This window comes from Aythya fuligula, chromosome 2 (assembly GCF_009819795.1).
Source record: "Aythya fuligula isolate bAytFul2 chromosome 2, bAytFul2.pri, whole genome shotgun sequence".
Lineage (NCBI taxonomy): Eukaryota > Metazoa > Chordata > Aves > Anseriformes > Anatidae > Aythya > Aythya fuligula.
The window spans coordinates 99,658,187-99,676,683 of NC_045560.1; the positions used below are offsets into that span (position 1 = coordinate 99,658,187).

The window sequence follows — 18,497 nt, forward strand, 5'->3', positions numbered from 1 at the left end:
TCCAGATATTATCACCTAAACCATCTGGATCCATTTTGGTAGTGACTACTTCTGAAATTAAACTATTTGCATAGAAAAGATCAGAAGAAAATTTTCAGCTAACCTCTCTTTAAAAAAAAAATAAATCAATAATATGACCAAAAAAAAAAAAAAAAAAAAAGAATTCTGGAACTTTTCTGTCTAGAGCAGCTGATGCTCAGGGAGATGCAGTTTGTTGCCTCCATCTCACTAAGTGCAAGCAACAAACTCCATCTAACTGCAGTCCTAACTGTAGGAGGCTTCCTCCATCCTGGTGGTGAAAACAATAGAGGTGTCTGTTTAGTACCATTAGTCTTTGATGGTCCCCACCTGAGTGGTCATGACATACTGCTGAAAAGTTCCTCAACTGCTACCTTTGCCGGTGGTATCTTGACCAAGGCTTTTGCTTGTTGATAAAAAGAAATGTGATGTTGAGTGTGGCTGTGTGTGTAAGTATGACAATTTAAAAAATAAGTAAGTAAATTTGACTAAATTGAAGCTGCAACCATTTATTACTATTTGGCTGGTACACAGAGAAACAGGAAAAGAAATTATTTACTATGTCTTCAGGGTGTACAAAAACAGCTAACTAGATGAAATTAGAAGAAAAAGATCAATTAGTGTAACTGGACAAATGTTCCAATGAAGAACTATTAGTCTGTGCATAAGGAAAGAGCCCTGTCACCTGGGGCTTTTTAAAACTAGTTAGCATTAAGTCCTAAAAAATAAATTATATAGAAGAATTCTAAGGAATAGAGCATTATTTTGCATTTACTAAGCCTTTTCTGTTTCATAATTTCTTTGACCTCTTGAAGTTTAAATTGTCAGAGTCCTAGACTCTGTGCAAAGATTGAGCTTCATCAACCAAAGCAAAACACCAGTGGAATTTCAGAAGTCTCTCAACAGGTTGGGATCTCAGGCATCTTGAGACAAGCATCACTGTCTTGTCATAAGCTCTATTCTGTTTAAATAGAACAGTACTTAATTTTCTCAAAGCACTTTCAGCACTCTGAAAGATGAAATCTAGCAGAACAAATGACTTCAATGACAAATAATTCCAGAACTCCACACAAAAACAAAACAAACCCTCTAAATAAGAGAAATAGAGAGAGAAATAGAGAAAAGATTCTATTTATGTTTTCATTTTTATAAGTCTTATGGTTAAGCAAAACATGTTTGAATAAAGCTGTATGTATGGAATCTCGCTTGAATATTTTTAATATAAGGGAAGGACTTGTCTTTTTCTTTTATGTTATTCTTGGTAAATACCAGTAATAACAACATGTAATCTGGAAGTAAAATAAAGTTTCCAATATTTTGTATATGTGAAAGTTTAAAAGTCTCAGATATGATAGAAAGAACATCTCAGACTACAATATTTTCAGGTTGTTCCTTGTTCATTCTGAATAAAAATCAGATTGGCTAGGGAAAGACAACACAAAATGAATCACATGTTAAATGTCCCTTGCTCTTGTTTCATCACTTTCAGGATCATTGTAAGGCCTATAGCACAAATTTCATTTCACATCTCTGTGTCCTTGTATTCCATCTGTTATCCTCATTTCTCCTAAAAAGATAGTGTCAAGAGCATTTTCTGAAATGATGTTGATTCACTGTTTTGTCTAGTCCAGTCTTTCTGTTTTGAATACTACTTCAATGGGACTTATTCTTGAAAACAATTCTTCATGATTAATTTTTTTTTTAGTGTAGACAAGGATTCAGACAGAGAGAGGACATTTATTTGGGCTGTGTTACTCAGCTCGAATAATCAGATTTTTGTTTATCCCAGTCCCTGATTTTGCAGGACAGTGGCTTAAGATAGCACATCATTACTTGCAGTTCCATCATTTAATAGAAACCATCTGTGTTTTTATTTAGCCTCATTAATATAAAGCTCAGTCAGTAATGCTTTCTGTTCAACTGCCTGATAATGGAAAAGTAAGAAACAAACAAACAAACAAACAAACTTTATACTCTTATGTACTGAAAAGTGGGGCATAAAACTGTCTAAGCAGAACAATGGTACTTTTACTTTAACATTGTACTGGTACAAGTAGCTGTAGAAAGTCAGAATATTACAATAATAACATCACCATGGACAGCAAAAAAACAAACAAACAAAAAAGAAGCAAAATTCACCCTGACTGAAATTCACCGTGACTGGGGAAGGTCCATATTTTAGGACTGATGAAAAATCAGTATTATAGGTGTACTGAATTCAACTGCAGTTTGAAAGAAGTTAGATAAGATATCGTCAAGTCATTTTGGCACCTAATGTCCAAGTCCTGTCTTGGACTTGTGTATTTAAGCCTCCCAGCCATCTGGGACAGGTGAAAAATATTTGTAAGGGCTTGCTCACCTGCTTTTATTTTATTTTATTTTAATTTGCTTTGTTTTGTTTTGTTTTGTTTTATTTTATTTTATTTTATTTTATTTGTTTTATTTATTTTTTTTCCATTTCTCTTCAGAGTGATGAAATGGTCTCTTTGCTTTTGATGAAAAATGGTCTCATTGCTTTCAAGTTAACTTCTGTGACAAAAATTATTAGCCAATCTGTAATCCATTTATGTTTTCTGAACAATTAAGCAGTCGTATACGTGACTCTGAATGTGTCAGTCTTATCCTTTGGGATAAGAGCTGGTTTGAAATCAGTGAAATGACTCGTTATAACCTTTTCTTTAAGCTTTTGAGCTGGAACAATATTTTTTATTTGTTTGTTTATTTTGTTTGAGTTTTTTATTTACTCAGGTTTCTAGTCCTCAGCACTTCAAGTTGCTACAAGCAGCTTCTTTGAGTTATGAATTTTTAATGTATCCATACAAGTGTGCAACAATCAGGCACTACATTGCTGTTTATAATAAATGTATTAGGACTTCTGGTCTTGTGAATAAGAATGAATTTCACTGTAGCATTTAGGATGATGAATTTTCTTGTTACAATCACAATCATGATTGGCTACATAAATGTTGTCTTTTCAAGGGAATTTGCTTTGCTCTGTGCTACAGACGCCATTAACTTCTATGAGCTGTAGGCTTACATCCGGAGTATTTCAGTACCATGCGTATCAGAAGGTAATGGAGTAATATGTTTATTTTAAATGTCAAGCTAAAAAGGATTTATTTCATAGAGCAAATGAGTGTATATAAGATCTTACAGGATTCTCATATTCCATATTACCTTTTTATCACATCCTTATTTTACTTTATTTTCTTATTATTGATATTTTATTTTATTTTATTTTATTTTATTTTATTTTATTTTATTTTATTTTATTTTATTTTATTTTATTTTATTTATTTTATTTTATTTTCTACAATACTCAAAAGACAATTACTGAACTTCCTGTTTTAGAAATCCTTGTATGCTGAAAGTATCACATTACCATATTATTGCTACTCTGTTTAGCCTTGCTGTAAAAACAAACAAACAAACAAAAAACAATAGAAATAGAGGACATAGTTTTAAGTATTCAAATATTGCGGTGTTGGGGGGGAAAGGGGGAGGGAGGCAGAACTATTGCAGGGTTTTCTAACAACTGCTTTCAATGAGGACATGAGAATTACTTTTGTGTTGACTGTGTTGGAGCTAAGGGGCTTTCTAAGTCATGTAGTGTTGTCTCACATTAGGATTATAAGCAACATGTTTCTAACTCATAGCATAAATATTCAAATTTGTTTTCCTTTATTAATGGATCTTCAAAGACTTTCCTTGTTTATTTTATCTAGTTATTTTCTATATGGACATTCCTATGGAAGTCCTGTCTCAGAATCCAAATTATTATGATATCTGACTTATAATTATTCATGGTCAGTTTATGTCTTTGTTTTCTTGCACCAATATTACTTGTTGGCTTTGAAATACCTTTTTAGTTGTTTGTTTTTTGCTTGTTTGTTTGTTCCCACCAGGAGTACCTGCCACTGCAGCATAAAGATGTTAGTCATATCTTTTTTAAGATGTCAATTTGCTTGGCTGCACAAACCAATTTCTTCTACTTGCTTTATGTTATGGACTCTTTGTTCCACTTGCCATCAGTACCACCCCACCTCCCTCCAAGAGCCTCTCTCTGTGTGTCTTCCACAATTAGCTGAACACAGACTTCTGAAGGAAGTTTACTAGGACAGTGCAATGTAGCATAAGTACAAATAATTATTTTTTACTTCCACAGCTTCTCTTGCTGTATTGTGAGCTCACCAATAAAGGTCATTATGGTGTTGCACTGTTAAATACTATTTACAGAGGAACCACACTTCCCTGACAAAGAATCTATCTTTTCGGAAGCACCTGGGAAGAAACTTCAAACTTTAACAAATTTAGATATTTAGATGTGAATTCAGAAATAGTACTAGAGGAAAAAAAAAAAAAAAAAAAAGAAAAAAAGAAAAGAAAGAAAAAAAAAAAAAGATTTTTAATATAAAGCTGCAGTTTTACAACATGATTCTAATTTTCAAAACAGTTTATAATATTAATTATTTCAGAAATCTAGAAAAATCTTAGAGGCGAAGTAGGATTTTCCTTCAATATTATCCTTTTCACATAATCACAGAATCATCTAGTTTGGAAGAGACCTCCAAGATCACCGAGTCCAACCTCTGACCTAATACTAACCAGTCCTCCACTAAACTACTAAGTTCTACATCTAAATGTCTTTTAAAGACCTCCAGGGATGGTGACTCAACCACTTTCCCAGGCAGCCTATTCCAATGCCTAACAACGTTTTCAGTAAAGTTCTTCCTAATATCCAATCTAAACCTCCCCTGGCGCAACTTTAGCCCATCCCCCCTCATCCTGTCACCAGGCACGTGGGAGAATAGACTAATCCCCACCTTGCTACAGTCTATACTAGTCTACCTATAAAGTGTGATAAAGTCACCCCTGAGCCTTCTCTTCTCCAGGCTGAACAACCCCAGCTCCCTCAGCTGCTCCTCATAAGACTTGTTCTCCAGACCTCTCACCAGCTTTGTTGCCCTTCTCTTGACTCACTCGAGCACCTTAGTGACTTGTGACTTTTCTTATATTTTTTTCCACCTAAGGATACAGTTTTGTCTTTGCATTATTAGTACACTGAATTGGTGAGCCCCAGGTTTGGTACAGAGTGGTTAACCTTTGCTTTAAACACTGTTGCAAAGTGTTTAACCAGTGAGCCCTAGGCATTTATTTTCCTTTTCAAACATTTGTCTGTAACATTTGTGAAGCACTTGGAAATAATACAGAAAAGAAGGTATTACAGAATTTGTACTGAACAGAAAGCCCGGGTAGTCTTTTTCCACAAGTGGTTGTGGAAAGCAACGTGGTTACTATGAACATTTTCACCTATTCAGAATAGCACTTCCAAAACTTATAAAACATCCTACTTGGTATTTATTATTCAAACACTTTTACACCTATTTTCTTCAGATAAAAAATTAAAAACTTCTTACTTCATATGTATCAGATACTGAGTTTTTGAATGCTCTTCAAAGCTGTTTCAGCAGATTTTCTAACAGTTCTACTGGGATGCATTTCTGGGTGACTCTGTTGTGGCCTCATCTTGGCACTGTTGGTGACTTTGGCAATGTGAATGTGGAATTGAAGCAATTTTTCTTTTTTACTTATCCATTCCTTAAGCAGCTAAATTTTCATTTTTATGTATTGTATCTACAGGTTTCTGGGGTTTATGGCCAATAAATCTAGACAATCATCTCAGTACTTTTGTCTAATCAGCATGACTGTGGCCCTTCTGTTAGGCAGAGAAGCTATTTTCTGTTGTAGCCACAGACCTGTAAGTGGTCTGATTCTTTAGCTGTCCCTATATGAAATTATGTTTTCATGTTAGATACAAAAACATGTTTATATCACTTGTTTTCTTTCATCTATATTTGATAATTTGACATTTGCATAGGTTCAAGTAACTGTGATCTTTTATTTTTTATCATCTGTTCTTTTACTGAAGTATTTCTCAAATCTAACACCAACAAGTAAACCTCCTTATTGACATATACAGCTTTCCGTAGCAGGTTTTTGTACTCTTTGTATAGTTCTTTAATTCTCCTTAAAGAAATTGACCTTAGTAATTGGCCTTAGTAAGTCCATTGTAACAAAGAAAAACTTCTTGCCCAATAAGTAGGAGCTCTTATTCTACATAATGTAGTCTTTGAAAAAGTCAGTCATGTTTCTGTTCCTAGAATTGAATATTTTTACAATATGCAGTGCTTAGTAAATGTGTCAAATTCAAGTATGCCATCTGTCAGCTTTTAGTATGTATACTCAAAAAAATGTTTAGCATTCATTTATTTTCTTAGGTTAGTATTTATACTTTTTGTCAAGAAATCAATCCAGAGGGCCTTTTTTTCTTACCAGTACTGAGGTGTTTTTTACTGAATGTTGTTTTGTATACTTTCAACTCCAGTGGGTATATGTTGTCATCTTAATATATATTTTCTGATATTGAGTGATATAATCAATACTGGTTTGTTTATTAGTTGTTGACTGTGCAATTCTTTCATCTTAAATATCACATCTGAGCTTCTTTGATGCCCATATCCAAAAGTAAGACTGCGCTTACATCAACTTCAGTAGAAATTTTGTCACACCTTTTATCTATGCATTTGATCTGTCTTCTCTTTCTTTCTTATGGGATATCAAAGACCTTACAATCTTCAATATATTATTATAGTGGTCTTAAGTGGTAGAGATTCTTCTGTATGAGGAATAGAAATACAAAATTATTGTGAGATAGATGGCAACTGCATGGCTATGCATGAAATTAGTGGAAAATCATGTGCTTGAATCAAGTTTCTAAATGCACAGACTTATTTCTAGCTGTTTTTCCCTTCCTCTCTCACAGTCTGTCTGTATAATTATATTCTAATTCAAGCTATTGACCAGATCTTTTTACTACATACACTTTTACCGTATATATATCCATTTCAGGATTTATGAATAAAGTCCATCTCAGTAACTGTAGCTGAAATATATAGCAAATAAAAAAAATAAAAAAAAAAAGATTTTAAGCAAAATCTTAAAAGAATACAAACTTTAAAATGAAAATTTATAATTAAGAAGTATGTGATGATGATAGTGGATTCATGTAAGTCACCTGATTATTGTGAGTCCTGTTTAATGTTTGTCAATGTTGAGTAGATTAAAGAATTTTTGTTTTGTTTTGTTTTTGTTTTTTTCTTTTTTCCTTCTGATATTAATTCCCTTTGGGCAACAATATTCCTTTACAAGCTCATGAGTAGCACCTTCTTCAGGTCAAAAGTGTAAGGCTGAGAAAAAGTTCAGTCACCAAATATAGGATGCCACAGAGCATCCTTATTTAAAATACCAGAATCCAGAATTTGCCAGCTTCAAGTAATCTATTTCTTCAATGTCAAGGAATGTAGCTTACACTGTGTCTTGCAGGTGTCTTACAAGTTAGCTTTGAAATTGGAAAAAGAAAGAAAGAAAGGAAGGAAGGAAGGGAGGGAGGGAGGGAGGGAGGGAGGGAGGATGGAAGGAAGAAAGGAAGGAAGGAAGGAAGATAGGAAGGAAGGAAGATAGGAAAGAAGGATAATTTCCATTCCTGTAAACCTTTGAAATCATCTTTACATGCCGAATGCCACTAGCTCAGCTGATGTTTTTCTTTTGCTTGGGAAAGCCAGTGAATCATCTTTGTTGAAAAAAAATTCAATTTGCACACAATTTATATTGTCGTAAGTCCAAATGTTAGGTATCATTATTTTTCTTCTCTTCAAAAAATGTGCATTTCATTAAGACCCTTTGGCCAAATAATAATAAAGGCAACTATAATTTAACATTGTAATCCATCAAAAGTCACCAAAATTACTTTCTTATACACTCTAAATAATAATTCCAAAGAACAGTTGCTTAAGCTAGCTATATTCAAATACTGAACTGACAAGCTACTAACTGTAGTCCCAGTTTAGTAAAACACTTCAGGACAAGTCTACCTTGAAGCACATACCTAGATCTCTGGCATCTCACCATGGGTACTTAAAGGTATGTTCAAATACTGTCTTCCACCTTGTCATCTGCTGACCTATGTCAAACTGAAATATTTATTTATTCTGGAGAACTGAACTACCATTTTTTCAACTCTTTTCATGAATCAAAATATAGTTTTCTACTTTTACTCAAATTATATCAATTTGGTGACTGTCTGTTTAACCGATATTGTAAACCTAAGATAGACTAAGTTTATTCACTAACTCCCTGTTTTCCTTTATTACATTTCCTTTATTAAATTCTGCTACAATAAATTGAGTTTTTGTATGTGTTAGAATGACATTTTCTGTGCTATTCTTCTTCCAGACATCCTTGCTCTTCAAAACAAAACAAAATAAAACAAAAACAAACAAATACCAACTCTTAATCATCTGCAACTATTTTTCTGTATATAAAAATAGTTCATAGAACAATTCATTCAGCTATGTTTTTTAGTCCAACTCAGTTTGTCAGTCAGGTTTACTACTCATAAAATGCAGTGATACTAGTTTTTCAATCTCCTTGGATTTTATATTTTGAATATAAAATAAACAGATATTTGATACATTCCCACTATGTCAGCTTTTGGTACTGCATCTGTTGGTAACTGAGCTTTTTAAAATGAAAATGGAGAAGTATTTGAAGATAATTTTTTGAAGGGAACAATTATCTAATTGTTAATAATAAGAAAAGAGGCTTTTTGTCTCTTTTTAAAAATAAGTATTCTGTGTGTGTGTGTGTGTATTATTATGTACTCCTTTCTCTGAAATTGGAAGTTAGGCTCAGACAAAATCTTTACAAGCAAAATGTACCTAGAAAAAGCCAAGACGATCTTCTGTCTCTCCAAAATCTGATCTCTTCTCTCTGTCTGAATTTGGAATTCAGTAGAAGTCAGGATTGAGAAGTTGTCTTCCAAAAATGGAGAAACTGAAAAAAAAAAGACACCATTCTTCTTCCAGAGAATGGTGTCTGTCTTCCATGTTATATGCTGTTGACAGTATTTTTAACTAATTTATTTCTTAGTAACCTCATCTATTTATTCAGCAATCTGGAGACACCTAGGAATTCCTACAATCTCTGTTCACTTATCTTCTTAGCACATTTAGGAACAAATATAAATGCATTAGAGGCTGAGATGTTTACTGAAATAAACAGAATTTAAGCAAAATTAGATTTAGAAATATTTTAATTTTAAAAGATTATTTTGATCTGCCAATTCATTATCTTTCAATTATATTTTATACATTTGCACCTTTCCCCTTTTGCTCAAAAAAAAAAAACAACAAAAGAAAACAAAACAAAAGAAAACAAAACAAACAAAAAAGAAAAGCTTGTTTGCTGGAAATTGCATATTATCTTTTTATTTATTAATGCAAGGCGATACTATTTTCAAAGTTGGCATTTTTGATTACTAAATGAAGACCACTGAATTCCTTAACTCTTCATGTCTTCCTAAAATGTAAATTTTGTTTTTCAAAGTGGTTCCATTGCAGTCTATTTGTTTAAGTATTATAATCTTATGCATAAAAGCATTGTCTTCAATTTCATACAATATAGAAAATTTTCAGTTCAATGGACCAAATTGTTTTCCAGTTTCAAGATGAGATTTTAATCATATCATTGATGTTGGATACAGAGTCAGATGTGTTAGATTTAGTCTGGTATTCTGCTCTGCTATGATATTCCCAAACTAAACAAATCTTTTGCAATTGTAAGGACTGAGAACTTTTCACTGGGAATATATTAGTAATTCATAAATAAATGAAGTGATACTACTGGCAGCAAAATTACACCTGCTTACATTTTCAGTTTCATAAAAAAAAAATATAAAAATAAAAAAAAAATTAAAAAAAAAAGATATCATAAATACTACAAATACTCAAATACACAAACATATTTTGAAATCAAGAGATCTGGTGCCCTCAAATTATTCTTGCTCTGAAGACTCTATTTAGTTATGTCGAATGTACTTAGCATGACAAAAGCACAGTCTGTAACTCACTAGATTAATGACAACAGTGTTTCCTCATATAGATTTGCAGATGAGAATTTAAATTCAGTGAGACAAAATGTCTCAGTCTAGGCTACGTAGTCTAAAATGGACTCTATTTAAAAAAAAAAAAAAAAAAAGTAACTTTTGTGGTAGTAACATCTACCAAACAACTGAGAATATTGAGAATCATTGAGAATCATTGCAAAACTGTAAAAATAAGTAAACGCTTTTGAACAACACTTTAAAACATTGCTTCAGAGATCATTATACATTAGAGAAAGGTTATTTGAATACTTTGATGTTGAAAGACTACACTGTGGTTTGTGTTAAGAAAGATTGCTTGAGTCATGAGAAAGATGATGAGAACAGGAATGCCAAATATTTTCTGAGAATCAAATTCAAAAAAACTGATGCCTTAGCACATCCATTGTTAAAAACCTGTGGTAGCATGACAAAAGCAGACAGCATGAAATGTGTTATTCTGGTCACGTATCAGTCCCCTAGATGACACTGAGAAGCCAGAAGATGTTGTGTAACAGGACTTACAAACATCATTTGCCAGATGTTATCTGATAGTTGAAGCTCAAGAGACAATGTTATCAAATCTGCTGGCTTCGGTATGTGGGTTAATAAAAGATCATATGATACTATTTCTTGATTTTTTCCTTTCCTTTCTTTCCTGTAGCTCATTTCTAAACTCGATGTTGAAATGAATATTAAAAGAGAATGCAGGAATTTTATCAAAAATATTTTATTCTTTATTGGTGATCTGATTTTATGGATTATAGTTATTAACTGCTATCAACTACAAAGTTCATATAGTTATTAACTGCTATCAACTACAAAGTTCATGCTAAAATTCTGCAAAATAAAGTGCGTTTTTTTTTTTTTTTTTTTTTTTTTTTTTTAATTTAATAAAATGCATACTAGTGTAGTAGTTTAAAAATCATATTTGGATAATTTGAATTTCCTTAATTGTTTATGCTCTCCACAAAATGACAATTTGTACCAGTAATAGAGTTATTTGTATTCCAGAATGTTTCATGTCAGTGATATTCCAATATATGTATGTTATATCAATAATCTACCAAGTGCTTTTAAATGATTTTTTTTTTTTTTTTTTTTTAAACTAAAGCTTTAAATGACTCTTTCAAATGAAGCTAGGAAAAATCCTGCTGTTTGGCAGCCAGAAACTTGATCTGGTCAAATGAAATTTAATTATTGCCTGCCTGGATAAGCAGCTGACCCATACATAAAAATCCTAAGTACTGTGACTTATGATCTTGTCTGACCTGTTGCTGACAGAGAAAACTGTTCCGATCTCTCTCTCTTTTTTTTTTTTTTTTTTTCTAAATATTACCATATCAATGGAAGAACTGGAAAATTTCTAATCAGTACCCGGTTTGCTGTTCTTTTCCCAGTCTCTTCATCCAGTTAATGGCAATACTGAACATTGTATAACATAGACACAAGGGCCTATGAACACTGCTGTCCTGGTTTCAGCTGGGATAGAGTTAATTTTCTTTCAGTAGCTGGTATGGTACCATGTTTTGGAATTAGGATGAGAATAATGCTGATGACACACTGATGTTTTAGTTGTTGTAGAGCAGGACTTACTCTTGAGGACTTTTCAGCTTATTGTGCTGCCCTGCCAGTGAGGTGGCTGGGGGTGCACCAGGAGCTCAGAGGGGACACACAGAGCCAGGACAGCTGGCCCAAACTGGCCAAAGAGATATTCCTTTCTATATGGTGTCATGATGAAGAATAAAACTTGCGGGAGTTGGCTAGGGTGGGACAGACATCCTCTGCTCAGGAACAAGCAAAGTGTTGGTCAGCAGGTGGTGAAAATTGTGTATCGCTTGATTTTATGATTCTTTTATCATTATAATTAACAATTATTGTTATTCTTTTCCCTTCCTCTTTCATCCTATTAAACTATCTTTACCTCAACCCAAGAGTTTTAACCTTAACCCCACCCCCCAGCCCTCCCACCCCTGATTCTCTCTCCCATGCCACTGGGTAGAGGGGAGTGAGCAAATGGCTGTGTGGTGTTTAGCTGCCTGCTGGGTTAAACCGCAACAACATTGTGTCCTTCAGTGGATCACAATGTTTTTTTAATATTGAATGTAATGCAGAAGACCAGTTTTCATTCTTTTCATGATACTAAGCTAGTCAATTAGTGTAATATTCAATACACTAATTGCTAAATTCATATCAGATTGTGGGCCTAAACCTGTTTATGTTAAAATGAATATTAAAACTGTTAGCAAATCCAGTGGTAATTAAATTATTGCTTCAGATTGGTAGTTTTTAAAGAAAGAAGAAAAGCTTAAAATTTGTTTTATGGAAACTATAATTTTTTTAATCTAAATTCCCAAGCTATGAAAACGGAATTTTAAATTATGTAATAAGATGAATATAATCATTCTTTAACCTGACTAAGAGTGGGGTTTCTGTCACAAGGAAAACCATATGTAACTTTTTTTTTAATTATTATTATTTTTTATTAGAAATAAATATAAATCTGTTGAAACTCTAGATTACAGACACACACATACCTTTTTTTTTTTTTTTTTTTTTTTTTTTTTCCCTCATGTTTATGATAAACCAGTTTTGGAATCATTTAATGAACATTGAGTATGTGACATAAGTGATACTCAGAAGAACTGACAATCTATTACAAGGATCTTGTTTAAAGAAAAAAGTTTGAAAGTCTGAGGACATTTTGTTTTAGAATTTATCACCTTGCTAATTTTTTCATGTGGATATATGGCAAAACGTAGCTTACTGTTACTGATGCACAAAGCTTTTTATTCATTAATTTAAGTGGAAAATATTTAGGGATAGGATTAATATGAATTATGTTTGTTTTAGTCAAATACATAGTAAAGCATACAGTAGGGTTCTCCTCATCAAAATAATAAAGTCTCAACTGCACTGGTGTCTTGTTTCTAACAGATTATGTCTACGCTATGTCACTATTAGCAATTAATCGTGGTTTGGATTTTACTCTGGCACTTTAATTGTCTGAAGTGGGATCAAAATGATCTATTCAAACAAAAAAGAATGTCACTCATGAAGCTGTAACCAACAGAAAGCAACCGAAATGTAAGGCAAAAACTTAGCTGTAAATCTTTAGGTAGAGAAAGACTTATCAAAGTGTCTTCCTCGTGGAATCTCAGGAGAAGTTGAATTGCATAATGCTGGGAAGAGTGGAAGGGTTATTGCTCTCTTCTCATATATTATTTATATCCTTTAAATATCTAGATTTTATCCTGTATAATGAAATGTAAAATTCATAATTATTTGGGTAATTTAAGTAGGAATTCACAATTTAATACACACAGCTTTTTTTTTCTGAGAACTGGACTATCCTGAAAATCTTCCCCCTAGTGAAAACTTCTACACTGTGTTGTTAAAAAGATTAATAAGGAAAAGACAGTGAAAAGATATCTCCAAGCTCATGAAAACCCATCTTCACATCCTGTAGAGAGTGATATGTAAATTTGGGAAACCTGCTGGGGTCAATAGCTCAGTGCTCCCTGAAGGAAAATGATTTCTAGGCAATAAACCTCCAAAAAGCAGCTGAAAGAAAAGCAAAACTGGTATCACTGTAAGCTATACTGTTATGTATCCTGGAAGGACAGGACAGAATACTTTTTTCCTTGAATATGTTTCTTGGACTTGGTGCAGATATGCATCCCTCAGCAATTCCTTGAGTTGCTGGGCTCTTAGAGTTCTTCTTATTTGATAAAAGTGGATATTCCACCATCTGTGGTAGGCATACACAATAGCTATTAGTGTTAATGATTCAGTTTAATAAATTATATATATTTTTTTCCTTTAGAAACAATGCATTCAGGCTCCAGTGAAGTGCAATGAAAATCTAGACTTCTTCCTTTCTGTTAAATGTCTACAGATTTCTACTCCATTTTAAAACACATCCCATGACATTGGCTTTTGGAATCATAAAGAGATTTTGTTATAGGAGAGCTCTACAATACATTTAATCCAATAACTTCCCAAAGTCTTGAAGCTGCACAGTGAACTAATGAAAGGCACTGTACTATGGCTATTTCACTTTCCATTCTAAGGATCATATTTTCAAGAGTATTGTGTCTATTTCTTCTTTCTAGTATCTTATATGGCCAGATGATTAAACAATCTGTCATTTTTGCAAACACAGCTCGATTCCCATTCTCATAAGGTTATTCACTTTAACAAAAGTACACCTGTTGCTTTGCTAGGCAGTAAGAGAAAATATTTGGAAATAGAAAGAGATCTCTTGTTAAAGTGGAAGATGAACTGTTCACACATGAGAACTAGAGGAGACACTTGTGGTTCTCATGAAAGATGAAGTTATCTTCACAAAAATGACATAACCTATATGCCATAGCTAGCATGGACAGCTACAGCAAGGGGTTGTCAGGTAGTATAAACACAATGCTGATGTTTCTGTCTGTATTGGAAATGAGTCTTACTGTGTGGTCAGCTACAGGTTATTCAGTACTACTTGAAGTAACAAAAATGATATATTTTGTTGAATATAATAGCTGAAAAAGATGTAGTTCTTCAAAATAATTGGGAATGTTGCAGTGAGTGTATTTGTTCTGGGTTTAAATAAATAAATAAATAAATAAAAAGTTAAATACAAGGAAGGCCTTTCCCTTATGATAAATTCACAATGGTTACTTTATATTGAAAAATTATTCCTTTAGGTTCTCTCTCTTTCCTGGTAAATCTATGAGATAGACTGTTGTAACATGAACAGCTTCTTTGAAAAGATTATGCACAGTTATGTAGTGGTAGCAAGTAAAAAACTTGTAAATTGATTCAGTCAGAAAAAGTAACACTTAGCAACCAGTTGTGGCTAAACCTTCTGAGTCATTTTTCCCTATGCACTGCAGAGTGCACTGAAAGTATTATTTTCTTGGATTGTTAAGAGTCATCTTTAACAAATCAGTGATACAAACCCTAAGCCTTGATATTATTATGATGAAATTGCATAACTGGGCCAAATTCAACATCACTCACGAAAGGCTCTATGGCACTTCTATGTTGTACCTTTCTTCCTAGTGAAGTTTAGACACAATTAGTCAATCACAGGAAGCCACTGAGATATTATATTGGGATGACACATATGCTGTACTGCCCTTAATGACTGACAGTCAGTCCTCATGGTTCGGCTGCACTTTGTCAGCAGAGATTGCTTGGCTGCTATTCTCAGATAGAGTGGGCTCCTGAGCTCATTGATTCTTGGTTCAGACATTTCTGGACAACTGGCAGTATATGCAGCCCATTAAGTATATGCAGCCACTGTGCTGCATGAAGGGAATCTGATTCCTAATTGGGGCATTCAGGAGCAAGTACAAATACTTAACATAATAAAAATTATCTGCCAAATAATCCCACCCAGATCATCAAGGACCCCAGACTTCCTCTTTCCATTGAGCAGTCTCAGAGTATGATGTTGTTGCCCATTACTGCTCTCCTTTTTAGAGTAAGTCTATAATGCAGTATCAAGAAGTACTTCTCACTTTTGGAATTTAGCTGCACATACTGAATAGTCCAAACACTTTTTGAGGATGTGACCTATGAGCCCTCTCACCTTCCAGAACAGTTCCTTGGTTCCTGTCCATACAAAATTTACAATGGAGAAAGAACCTTCTCTAAGTAGGTGACAGAGCAGACAGGGGAGGAAAGCAGGCACAATATCATGCAATATATCAATCCTGCCATTGTGTACTCAAAAAGAGAAATCCAAATTCAATCTCTGTATTCATGTATTCTTTTCTAGTAGAGTTCATTCAGGCGATTTCTTGTCTAAGTATTTTGACCAATCTTAGCAAGAAGCTACATAAAGATACAGATTTTCTTTTTCTGATGATACTGCTTTTTCATTTCCAAAATGATGTCAAAGAAACAAGTATTAACTTTTGGTATAAAAATGCCTAGCTCTTGTTAACACGTGCAGTATATCTCAGGTCGCCACAGTAGTGGTTTGTATGTCAGTATAATATACCAGTTACAGCCTACAGATGCTTTGCTTGTCAATATGAACTAAGATCAGTAAATATGACATTAGAAGAATTGAAAAACAAAACAAACAAACAAACAAAAAACTCTGGGAGGCAGTCTGTGTTATTTCAACAATACTACAGTACTATAAGGAATCAAGTTGAAGTAGCTAGAGTGAGTGGATTGTATTTTTCTGTGATTTTTTTAAATTATGATGTTGCATCCCCTACTGCTTGCAGCATTCATTTATAAAATTTCTTCCTAAGAAAAATAGTAGCTGTGTATTTTACTGTGAATCAGAAACACAAGACAAAGTAGTCTCTCCTGATGGAACTACATCTTCAAAAACAGAGCTAATACTCCAGAGTATTCTTTCAACTTACTTGGTTTCACATGACTTCCTGCTGATGTAAGACTTTAAGGTGAAAGATTAAGAGTCATAGTCACTTCTACATAAACACTTATTGCCTTTAAATTCTTTCATAACTGTGCTGAGGAGTGAACAATATACAAAGCACTGTTTTAGATTATATGTATATTAAAAAAAAAAAAAAAAAAGTACATAAAAGTACATAGAAAACAAATAGAAAATGTAGCACATACTCTTGCCAGATAGAATTTTTATAGAACTGTTTTTTCAGGGTGTCTAGCAAACTATATGTTTTCTTTTAAGATCTTGTTGTATCTTTAATACAGATATAGACATATTAATTGAAGTTTCAATAAGACTACAGAACTGAAAATTGGAACAAATTTTCTTTTCAGCTGACAATACAACAGTTTTTATTTATTTTTATGTATCTACTCCACTTAATACTTTTGTACTACTTAACACTTTTCCCTCACTCTCTCAGCAGAACATTTAAGTCCCCTTGCTTGTACACCACAAAATGTTTGCTTATAGATTTTTTTTTTTTCCTAATTTAAAATTATTTTTGTGATTCTTTAGCTTATTTCAATACTTTTAAAATCTTTTGGTCATCATCCAGTCTTTGCATTGCATCATCAAATACTATAAGACAACCACATACAATAACTTAGAACAATCCTGTCTTTTTTTCTGAGTTCTGCAAGCTCTGCTTTTACAGAAAATTACCACTCAAGAATGCAGGACTGACATAAGCTCCCATAAATAATTGTAAAAATTACCTGGTTTCATAAACTTGAAAATAAATAACTAGTGCCTTGCTAAATATTGCAGTTCTGCTTACTCTTTCACAAGCATTTGAATGTAAAATTAGGTCTTTGATAAATACTATGATAGGCAACAATGTGTATACACTAGAATTCCTTAAATATTAATAGAATGAAGCTTGAATGACTATTTCTAGTTAGTCAAATATAAGAAAATGAAAAGATATATCTATAGCTGTCTGTTCAAGAAATGAAGTTGAATGTTTTCCTTATTCAGCAAATAATGTTTCTCTACATACTTTGAATATTCTTGGTATATATCCATTAAAAATGTAGGTTTTGTATTCAAAAATAAAATCAACTTGCTTACGTTTCAGACATCAACTCTCTATACCATATAGTTTGATCAAATAATTCCTTCTTCTCTTATTTATCTATAAGAGAATCTATAGATTTTCATAATTTTTGCCTTGGGCCACTCTGAATTTTCTTTTTCTGCTTGTTTGTCAGTAACTCTGAATAATCTGGTACATATTTTTACATCTCATAATATTTTTCAAATGTAATTCTGTGCTTCACAGAGACCTTACAGGAAAACCTGTGTTAACTAAACATTGCAGGAATCTATTATTTGTAGAATGGGTTATAATATATCACCAAAGGAAATTTTTGGATACTTTTGTTTGTTTGTTTGTTTGTTTTAAGAGAGATGTTCAATGCTGCAGCAAAGAATACCAGAATTTATTGTGGCTTCAAGATCTTCCATTTACATAACTTTTACACATTTATACATTTTTTATATAAATCCCCTGTTTTACAGATTTCATTTTACGAGAGAGATCCCCATTAAAAATAATTAAATAAATCCATGTACTACAATCCTCTCAAGACTTATTACCTCATATTTTTCTCTCTCATTATAGGTGATCAATCTTATTTTTCACAACAAAATTTTTCTGACTTTGGATTCTTCCCTAATGAAACATAGTTTTCATTAGTGCAAAAGAAAAGAGTATCTGGCTATCAGAAGATCTAGCCAGTTAGTATTTAGATATCATTAAAAGGTTTCTGACTCAGCCAAGCTGATAATAACAATTTGATTGAATTACATACAGAAGAGCTGCTAAAGTATAATCTATTTAATAGTAGATTATTTCAAAACCAGACATTTGTTTTGGCAATATGCTTAAACATGGTAGAAATCTCAGTATTTCTCATAATACCTTACTTACAAATCGTTGCTTTTATTATAATAATACTGGTTATTAATGTTATTATTAAATATAATATTAAATATAATGTTATTATTAAAGCATGTTACATACTTTATTAGATTATCACTCTCAAAATCATGTAATCATAGAATCAT

General features: G+C 32.7%; 1 protein-coding gene across 3 annotated transcripts in view; it reads left to right on the forward strand.

Annotated features, from left to right (window-relative positions):
• The window catches only part of NETO1 (neuropilin and tolloid like 1), a 69,476-nt gene that overhangs the window by 15,163 nt on the left and 35,816 nt on the right, over window positions 1-18,497 (forward strand). The window lies entirely within an intron of this gene.